Here is a 10,662-nt window from a genome sequence, read left to right as displayed (position 1 = left end):
ACAAAGTCATATTAGAGTATCCCAGGGATCCATATCATAAAAATAGGAGATGTGTACGGTTAGGCCTTCGTTTTCCCATGATCCTCTAAGGTACCTCACATAATAAACTGAAACTGTAAGCCAATGCTTAATGAGTTCAACCCAAAGTACCACCACACAAACATATAACCAGTCAAATATAGGGTCCACAACCTTTCGGTAGGATTACCCACGACCCACGACCTTTATGTTGGAATGCCCTGGCCCATAACCTTTCGGTTGGATTTCCAATACATACTAGGTCCACAACCACCTGGTTGGATTAGCCCTAGTCTACAACCTTTCGGTTGGAATGCATCAGACCACAACCTTTCGGTTGGAATGCCCCAGTCTGTTGACTGATAGCAAAAGGCGATACAGTCTCAACCCCACCATATCATGTCGACATATACATAACAATTAACATATATCTAGCAACATATAAACATATATCCAGTCAGCAGACATACAAGCAGATCTACAAAGTACTATAGCGTAATGACATCCTATATACCAGGATACACAATCTAATGGGCCGACATTGGTGCCTTTGACCCAAAAGTATAATGAGGAAAAATCACCTCAATTAGAAGATAACAAGTCTCACACCCAAATTTGTTGCACAATGGATCCTCACACTGAACACAAACAATACCAATTCCTTAGTCACTTCCTAAGGTTAAGTCCAAAATCATGAGGCCCAATAATGGACCATGCCCAAACTAGGCCCGCTAATGGCCTAACCCATCTAGATAAACCAAAGGCCCAAATGCTCCAAAATGGTCTCAAGTCCATGATCCAAACACCAACAACTGGACCTCATGTCGTGAACATCCCATGGTCATGTTGTGAGCATCAACTTGACTCGGTCCCGACTTAGCGAGTCAACTCAGCCAATCAACTCGCCTAGTCCCGATTGTAGTTGTCATCATGACATGACCACTACTCGGATCACATCGTGTGGAAGTCTAGACAAAATAATCTGGAAGGAAACCATCCTCACGACGTGATGGCTTAATCCTCACGTTGTGAGAACTACATGGCTAACTTTGAGCTTTAAGCTCTTATTCCACTTAGTCATTTCGTGGGACATTACAGGGGTTCCTTCCTCTCCCAAAGGAGAGTTAAACTCATAGATTTTAGTCATGCATGTCCAAAGCATGACTCGCACACTCACTAGATCAAAAGAGGGGAAATGAGATCATGACTCAAGCTTGGAGTCTAAAACTACTCAAAAACCCAGATCCAAGGGTTTTACTAAAGAAAATGCCTTAATTATCCATAAAGTTGCCAACTTTAGGGATCTCATGCTAAAAATCCCACATAATCATGTAAAAAGGAGATTAATACCTAGATCTAGCATGTAATAGATGGAAAGGTTAGATCTTTGTCGATTACAATGGTCCAGAAGCCTTGAACAAAGGTGAAGTAGAATCTAGATTGCCAATATGTTGCTTCACCAAGTTCTTCTTCCACTCCAATGGGACAAACACCAACAAAGATAGCTTCAAATGACACAAAATGGCTAAGAACTCCAAGTAGGTAGAGATTAGGGTTTTCAAGGGAAAAGAGTGAGGGAGGCTAAGGATTGGCAACCCTAGCCTTCCCATTCCGTTAAATACTCGTAATATTTGCGTTTTGGTCATCAGGCTGCTCTCATGTTGTGAGCCTCATCCAAGGTTAAAATCATTAATTAGTTATCTGTATGACCCGAATGGTACTATATATATATATATATATATATATATATATATATATGTGTGTGTGTATATATGTGTGTGTGTGTATGTATAAGACTCATATATGTCAAATAACCTGCATTATTGCCTTCAAAAATCTCTTTCTCGAAGTTAGAATATGTTGAATATCATTTATATAATAAAGATAACAATGTCTTTTATAAGTTTGATCCAAAACAAGTTTAAGTAAAAAGTGTTTGCATACAGAACTTTTTATCTATAAACAATAATATTTACTTTATAATTCTTATTAAGAGATCTAGTCTCATAAACATAATTCTAATCATTACAAGATATGAAGTAATTGTTATGAAAAAACTGATGGGTTTTGAGCATTCTAACACCCCTAAGTGTACATGCAACCCTAGAAAACCTTGGATCTATGTTTATCTAAAATACATGCAAAATATGATTTCCAAGGTTCATAAACCTATCTAGCATACATGGGGAACTTTTAATCTAAAAGATGGCTAGAATTACATACCTTGTAGTTGATTTGATTCCTTGAAAACCTTGAGAGCCTAGCACCCCAATTGTGATGCCTCAAATGCTTCACACAACACCAAATGCTTTGGAATGACTTTGAGAGAATGTGTAACACTCTAAAAATCGTCCTAGCCCTCTTGTATCTTAGTGTAATCGATTTTGGTAGAGAACATGTAGCTTATATATTGTGCCACATCTAGGGTTACACCATGTAAACCCTAATGTGTCATGACTTTTCATTTCCATGACCCATGGGTTTGTAACTCCCATGGATCATCCATGGAGCATCCTATGAGTTTAACCCAACTTGATAATCCATGGAGACTTTTAGCCCACTATACAAGTTATGGATGATTTACATAATCAACCCATATATTTAATTAGTTATCTTTTGATCACTTAATTAATTCCAAATTAATTCTTGATCAATACTAATTAAATAATACTATTAATATATTAGAACTTATAGTATATTAATAAACCACAAGTGTTATTTCTCTCATTTAGTCTATCCAAATGCATGATGCCATGCAACCCAAATGGACCATGCCGGGTCGAGTCTAGTACATACCAGAAATAGTTATGGACGTAGACACCTTATCCAACAGTCTCCCACTTGGATAAGCCTAATAACTATATTTGTAAGTATGACTTCAGGAACCGATCAGCAATCGTAGCTCTTTCAAGGTCTCTTTGAACTGAGAAGATGATGATGTGCCATTTAAGATAAGTGATCATATAATCCTCTGTTCTAGATATCAGCCGGATAAATACATGGAACAACGTCTTACTTATTGTCCAACAGTTTGTTTCCTGATTTCCGATTTGTTTGACATAGAACTAAATTGAACACATCAATTCGGTTTTGACCGGGCCTGGTACATAGGTCAAAACAAAATCATCGAGGGGCCTAGATATCGCTTCTAATCTAAGAAGGAACAGATAAACTTTGACTCATATGCTTATTCTACTACTTTTTAAAACACACACAAATGTATGTTTTATAACATCGAGTTACGAATGCGGTTTCGTACGATCAATACATAACCAACTCATAGGCAACAAGTCATATTTCTTGGTTTTAAGACTTATATGATATTACCATCTCACGATCACTCGATATAAATTCCATGAAGTGATACCAGTGAGCGTGGGTTGAGTCCAATGCTCAGAACTTATGAGCACTCATGAGTGTTGTAGCCATCTCCAACAACTTAGACCTCTGCAACCACTCATGAAAGTCTTGATTCATACCTACTTCCAACATATGACCGACTGTGGAGGTTCGAATAATATGATATACCAAACATAATTATTCTGGAAGTCAAAACATGCAAAAGAAATATAGTAAACGATTGATAAAAGATAGCAACACTTTACTCATAAATAAACACAACTTTTATTCATCATCAAATGTCAATTACACTTTACAAATTTCAAATTATCTAACTACTAAAACTAATATCATCCTTCAGCCCTATGCTCTGAGCATGCTGGAGATGCTTAACCCTACTTAGTCCCTTCGTGGGGGATCTGCTGGGTTCTCATCCGATGATACCCTCTTTGCCACGAGGAGTCCTTCTTCTATTCGATGTCTGATGAAATGGTATTTTCTGTCGATGTGTCTGGATCTCCCATGATCCCTTGGTTCCTTGGCTAAGGCAATGACACTTTCACTATCATAGAAAATTTCCATTGGCTCTTTTATAGCTGGTACAACTCCAAGGTCTCCAATGAAGTTCTTCAACCATATCACCTCCTTTTCTGCCTCGCTTGTTGCTATATACTCTGATTCACAAGTTAAATCAGCCACTGTCTCTTGCTTGGAACTCTTCAAAGTAATTTCTCCTCCTTTTAAGGTAAAGACCTAGCCTGACTGAGAGCGGAAATTATCACTATCATTCTGAAAGCTAGCATCACTATACCCTACAACTCTCAAGTCATCACTCACACTGAGGGTAAGGACCTAGTCCTTAGTCCTCCGCAAGTACTTGAGGATATTCTTTACCGCAGTCCAATGTTCCTTGTCAGGGTTCCCCTGAGATCTACTAACCATGCTCAAAGCAAAGGCTACATCAGGTCGAGTGTAGGTCATAACATACATGATCGAACCTACTGCAGAAGCATAAGGTACTCAGCTCATTTCTGCTATATTGGCCTTAGTATTAGGGCTTTGAGTTTTACTCAGTCTGGCATTACTCTGGATGGGTAACTCTCCTATCTTGGAGTCCTGCATGTTGAATCTCTTCAACACCTTCTCCAAGTAAGTACTCTGACTAAGTCCAATTAGTCTTTTACTTTGGTCTCTCATAATCCTTATCCTTAGAATATACGTAGCTTCTCCTAGGTCTTTCATAGAGAAACACTTCCCTAGCCAGGACTTCACTTCCTGCAGGGTTGGGATGTCATTTACTATGAGTAGTATGTCATCCACATACAAAACCAAAAAGCTGACTATACTCCCACTAGCCTTGACATAGACGCAAGATTCATCTTCACTCCTGTTTCAATCCATAAATGGATTTCTCGAGCTTACACACTCTATTAGGGTATTATGTACTGACAAAACCCTCTGGGTGACTCATGTAAACATCTTCAGCCAAACTTCCATTAAGGAAGGCGGTTTTGACATCCATTTGCCATATTTCATAATCATGAAATGCAGCTATGGCTAACAGAACCCTAATGGACTTAATCTTTGCAACTGGTGAAAAGGTCTCATCATAGTCAACTCCCGGAGTTTGAGAAAAGCCCTTTGCAACCAGTCGCGCCTTATATGTGTGTACATTATCATCCATGTCAGTCTTCTTCTTGAAGCTCTACTTGCACCCAACTGTCTTACGACCTGGTACATTGTCAATCAAGTTGCAAACCTGATTGTCATATATGGACAGTATCTCGTTGTCCATTGCCTCTTTCCATTTAGTAGACTCGGGGCTGCTATGGCTTCCGCGTAACTGTTAGGTTCATCTAGACTTACCAATGTCTCATCACTGATAAGTGTCTCACCTTCCACAGTAATATGGAAACCATAATAATGTCCAGGTGCATTCCTAACCCTTGTGAAACGTCTCAGAGGTTCAGACTTGTCAATTGGCTCAACAAGAGTTTCCTCCTCAGGATGAGTGCTAGGGTTTGAAGTTCCTTCACCACCTGACTCTTGAATTTCTTCAAGGTTAATTTTCATCCCACTGTTTCCTTGGCTTATGAACTCTCTCTCTCTCTCTCTCTCTCTCAAGACACCTCTCCTTGCTACAAAGACCACATTGTCACTAGGTCTGTAGAATAGGTAACCAAAGAATTTCTATGGGTAGCCAATGAAAATACACATCTCTCTTCGAGGTTCGTGCTTATCGTGAGTCTCGCGTCTCACGAAAGCCTCGCAACCCCAAATCTTGATGTGGTCTAGTTTGGGAACTTTACCAGTCGACATCTCATGAGGAGTTTTGGCAACTTTCTTTTTAGGGACCAAATTAAGGATATGGGCGATAGTCTCTAAGGCATACCACCAAAATGAGATTGGTAGCACAGCTCGACTCATCATGGAATGAACCATATCCAACAAGGTTCGATTATGCCTCTCACCAACACCGTTCAACTGTGGTGTCCTGGGAGGTGTCAATTGTGAGATAATCCCACATTCCTTAAGATAGTCGAGGAACTTTGTACTCTGATACTTACCACCACGATCGGATCGAAGCGTCTTAATGTTCCTGCCCAATTGATTCTTGACTTCCTGTTTAAACTCTTTAAACCTCTCGAAAGTCTCTGACTTATGCTTGATTAAATAGACATATCCATATCTACTATAATCATCAGTAAAAGTCAAATAATAACAATTAGCATCCCTTGTGGATATTTTTTAAGGGTCCACACACATCCGTGTGTACGAGATCCAACAAACTTTCACCCCTTTCAATAGAACCAGTGAAGGGTGACTTTGTCATTTTTCCAAGTAAGCATGATTCACAACTATCATCTGACTTTAGGTGAAATGACTCCGAGACTCCATCTTTTTGGAGTTGGCCTATGAGTTTCTTGCTCACATATCCAAGACGACAATACCATAATGATGATTTATCCAAGTTATTATTACTCGAAGAATCAATAAACATCACATTATTTCCTAGACTATCTACAACATATACAACTTCATACACACCATCACAAGGTAATGCTTTAAAATAAAGAACATTATTAAAGAAAGCATTTATTCCACCATTTTCATTATCAAAAGAAAAGGTAAACCCTTGTTTGTACAAAGCATGAAAGGAAATAATATTTCTTGCCATTTCAGGCGAATAACAACATTTATTCAAATCTAAAATAAACCCACTACTTAGCAACAAAGAATAAACTCCAATCTTGGTGACATGTGAAGGTTTCCTATTCCCCATGATCAATTTTAACTTTCCATGCTCCACATTCTCACTTCTTCTTAGTCCCTGCAAATCAGAACATATATGAATACTGCAACCGGTATCAAGGACCCAAGAGTCAGAATAGGGTGAGTTATTAGATAGAATAGTGTAAATACCTGCATGGTTGGGTTTGACTTTCCCATCCTTCACATCTTGTCGGTACTTTGGGCAGTTCCGCTTCCAGTGTGACTTTTCATGACAATAGAAGCATTTAGCCTCTTTTGGGTCAGAAGAAGGAGTGAAGAAACCTTTCTTAGTTCTACTTGAAAAAGAGCCATCAAGGGTCCTATCTTTGGTACCCTTCGAAGAGCTCTTCCTCTTCTTCCCTCTACCTTTCCCGATTGCCAAGACAGGGGCGGAGTTTGGAGTAGGAGTAGGAGTAGGAGTGTTAACAACCGACTTACCTTTAAGACCTGTTTTTGCGGTCTTTAGGAGTCCCTGAAGTTTGCTGAGTATGACTTCTTCCTTATTCATGTGGTATGTCATGCAGAATTGATCATAACACGAGGGTAAGGAGTGCGAAGTGATATCTATTGCAAGCTCCCCGGGGAAGTTCACATTAAGTATGTACAATTTCTGATCTCTCACAAGATTTTCTCATAGTTATGCTTTTACTAGGTATCATGTTCATGTCTACTACTTAAAGTATGTTGTTTAGGACTAGGACCTTTACGTATGTACAATTTCTGATCTCTCACAAGATTGTCTCTTTGGACATGAACTCATTCATTGAAGTTATATCTATTGAATGTTATTGTGTTTTTAGATGACTTAAGAAATCGCGATTCATGGTAATTAGAATAGATTATTTATCTACAAAATTTTAGCCAATTTTATTTAGTATTTTAATCTTCAATAATTAATACCCTTTTAGTTTCTAAAAACATTAATTATGAAAGTCTTGGACCCATGTTTCAAAACAAACAAAATGGTTAGGTGACTTATATCCCATTTAGCTTAATCCAACTAGGTCGATATCGAGTATCAATTATATTCTACTATATAATTCGTAGTTTTATGGAATCGCTAAAAAAAGTTTAATATACGTGTTTGATCTCATCTATGCCTCAGATTTTTCTTACTTAGGTGACTTTTATCACAAAAGATTTCCAATCAAATAATCTAATTTGAAAACTTGTGTAATCGACCTATATGTTGGTTATAGAAGTCACGAATATACCCCAACCATCTAAATATAAGACTAAATGGTTAGATGATCTTTATTACGCTAGCATCCAGAGATGTGTTAGTGTTTTTCAAAACAGATTGCAAAGATTTGAAATTTTTAAGGGGTCTTTTTTGTAAACATATTATATCATGATTCTTGGGTGTATTCATGGTATAGTTTTAAAAATATTATTTTATGTAAAACCACATTTGAACAATATTCTTTTATAAAACATGGTTTTATATAATTGACGCTATTAAATTTTAAATTTAATAACTATATTAAGTTTTATCGTTTGAGTGATTTAGAACATTTTTAAACCTTTTAATAAAACTTCCTTTTATAAAATCAAGTTTGGAGTTTGATAAGTTTCTAAGATCTGAATTTTAAACTTATACTATTTTAATCAATGAAATGTATATTTTGCTACATTGAGCTAGTTATAAGAAATAAAGTCTGTTTTATTTTAAAACCATTTTAACATCATATGTTAAAAGACAAGTATCGTTAAAATTAACCTAATTTGTGATGTTATTTATGCTCAAATATTATTTATCATTTGAAAACTAATTTATCAACCATAACATAATAACAACATAAATATTAATCAACATAAGCATGCAAAAACATATGTGAATCAACCAAGTCTAGTGATATTTTTTGTGATCCATCACAAAAATGCAAAATCCTTAGTAAAGGTACCTTTAAATCTCCAACTTGTTGCAAACTATCCTCCTACTTGCTTTAACAACTCAAAACTTTAAAACTACACAATATTATAAAAGTAAAGAAAACTTTTATAAAAGCATGGGTTGACATTTGATCTTCCAAAATGGTCCTCGTCTCTATGTTAATTATTACATATCATATGAATAAATCAATTCTAACAGTTATTTTACAAACAAAATACTTCTAAAACTAATCTAATATTTACAAACAAAAAAAATGAAAACTAACTATTTTAATTATTACATATCATATGAATAAATCAATTCTAACAGTTATTTTAAGCAAATCAACACATGCAACAACACAAATGACTCATGGCTAGTTATTGGTCATCATACATATGTATGCTCAAAATTATATAAAATGACTCTTTGTTTTTCTAAGATAATGTTTATGAATAAAAAGATGAATTCTAGTCATAAAAATAACAATTATAAACATATTAAAGTTGTCATAGAATATATGTATGAATTTTCTTTGCAAAAAATAAAACCATCCATGTTTTCCAAAAACAAAGATAATGTCAACTTATCAAATAAGCTAACAAAGCTTGCAAAAATGGCTCTGATAATAATTGTTGTGTTTTTATTCAAAAATAATCTAATTTTAGTGACAAAAATGATGTAATTAGCAACAGAAGCATTTTTAGATTTGAATAAACTATAATCATTTTAACCCACTAATGATCACTTTGCAAAGCTTAGAAATATTAAAACATAACCAAAGGAAATATGAAGTTTATAACATTTTTAGACTTTGGTTCCTTTTGACAATTATGAAGTTGATAAAGCTGACATTGAAACTCAAAGAAAAAGTTCTCTATAATGTATCAACCAAAGAAAGAGTAGAACCATTAATATATGTTAGTCTTCACTTGTATTAAGTTGTTTTTAAGCCATTAAGACATATACTAAAATATGCTTGAGAAAATGATAATTATTAACCATCAAATATAGTACCAAGTTGCAAGAAAAAGAGAGTGAGAGAGATGAACAAACCATGAAAGTTACTTCAAAAATAATAGTGAAAAGTAAATAAAAAAAACTACTAGTTTTTTGTTACTTAAACCCCTTTAAATACCAACATAAGAGTATTAAAGTCCCTTACTTTTATCTACTCAAAGCATGGACCAAAAGGAAAACTATGTTGAAATAAAATAATCACAACATACCACCTTCCTTACCTTTTAAAAGTCATGGCTGGAAGAAGTGAAAATGATGATCTTTTGTGTTTTATTCTTTTCAGTAACTAACTAGCTATATATTAAGTAAATGGTTACTCTAAGCACCTAAAAAAGTTGTACATAAAACATATATTCATACCATATGATATTAATCTAGCTTATGTTCTCTTTTATTATTATTTCCTAGAAAATATAATTCTTAGTATATTAGAAATATTATTTTCATAAAATCATATTTTTCGAATTAAATACAAGTGTTTATAATATTTAATAATAGTCAAATGATACCAATAAATAATATATTAGCAGTAACTTGCTATAATATGTGACCCTATAAGATCATATATAATTAGTAATATCATTTTATAAGATCATATGTAATTAGTAATATCATTTTATGTGACCCTATAATATCATTTTATAATGACACAAGGGCAAACAAGATCTTTCATTAATTTCAATTATGTCGTTCTTCTTTTAGGCTTTGAAAAACAAAAATGTAATTTATATTGTAAACATGTATTTTAGAAATAATAAATACACCCTTAATAATTAACTAAAAGTATGGATGTAAACGAATTGGAAATTCAGTAAACTGTTCGTGAACCGTTTAGTGAGAAGTTTTTTATGTTTGTTTATATAATAAATGAACGAACATAAACACAAATTTGCGCTCGTTTAGTTAAACAAAATAACATGAACAGTTGTCTCGTTCATTCAATTACGTTCATGTAGATTCGTTTATGTTCACTCATTTAATTCCCTTTATGTTCGTATATGTTCAGTTTTGTTTGAATACATTATTATTTTATATGTTCGTTTATGTTCATATATGTTCAATTATATCTATTTATCTACATTCGTTTATGTTCGTTCCTTTATATTCGTTTCGCAATTCACAAACATAAACGAACAGAC

This window comes from Lactuca serriola, chromosome 8 (assembly GCF_051521515.1).
Source record: "Lactuca serriola cultivar US96UC23 chromosome 8, Lser_US96UC23_V15, whole genome shotgun sequence".
NCBI lineage: Eukaryota > Viridiplantae > Streptophyta > Magnoliopsida > Asterales > Asteraceae > Lactuca > Lactuca serriola.
This window is presented reverse-complemented; position numbering follows the sequence as displayed.